At 29.7% G+C, this 733-nt stretch overlaps 1 protein-coding gene across 1 annotated transcript in view; it reads right to left on the reverse strand.

Moving 5' to 3' along the window:
• The window catches only part of LOC111733815 (CUB and sushi domain-containing protein 1-like), a 49,256-nt gene that overhangs the window by 33,883 nt on the left and 14,640 nt on the right, over positions 1-733 (reverse strand). The gene's annotated exons all lie outside the window — the stretch shown is intronic.

Below are 733 nucleotides of genomic sequence, written 5' to 3' on the forward strand. Positions count from 1 at the left end.
GATGACACGTGACAGCTACCTCGCATGCTTTCTTCGAGGCATGTCGCCCATCTGAAATTGGTTTTGAATTAAATCTAGTGGCGTGCAAAGATGGATACAACTATTTTCAAATGAAATGTGTCTATCTATACCTATCTCTATCATATCTATACGTAATGTATGCTATGCACATATGGAATCTATATTGTTTAAATATGTAATCTCATTTTTACTCATAAAGAATATCTAAGAATTACATAAAATGTTCCCATTTAAATCCATTTATTATCCTATAATCCTTTATTTCCTTAATTCAATGCTATCATCGGATTAACCTTTCAGATTCAACAGAGATTAGTTTTTACATTTTGTTTTAAAATTTTAAGCAAATCAATAAGTGAGAACAATAGACTGGTTGGTATGGAAAAATATTGCTTAAATAGAATCGGTCCAAATATTTAAAGCTATTAAGATCATCACAAAATATTATGTTTGTCAAAATACGGGCAGAATATTTTTACTCTGCCTCTTTAAAATATTTGTAATCGATTAAACAAGTGAGGCTAAGAGTGTTGATTTTTTTTCTTATTTTATTCCATTTCAAGGCATTGTAGTTTGTTCAACAAACGGAATTCAGATATTCATCAAGATAACTCTCATTTTCACTGGTTTTTAAAAATGCTCTCAGCCATATTACTTAGGAATTATTCTGATGTGGATGTGTAGGTTCATAATACCCTGTCTAAAAAAAAAA

Source organism: Pteropus vampyrus, unplaced genomic scaffold, assembly GCF_000151845.1.
Source record: "Pteropus vampyrus isolate Shadow unplaced genomic scaffold, Pvam_2.0 Scaffold644, whole genome shotgun sequence".
NCBI lineage: Eukaryota > Metazoa > Chordata > Mammalia > Chiroptera > Pteropodidae > Pteropus > Pteropus vampyrus.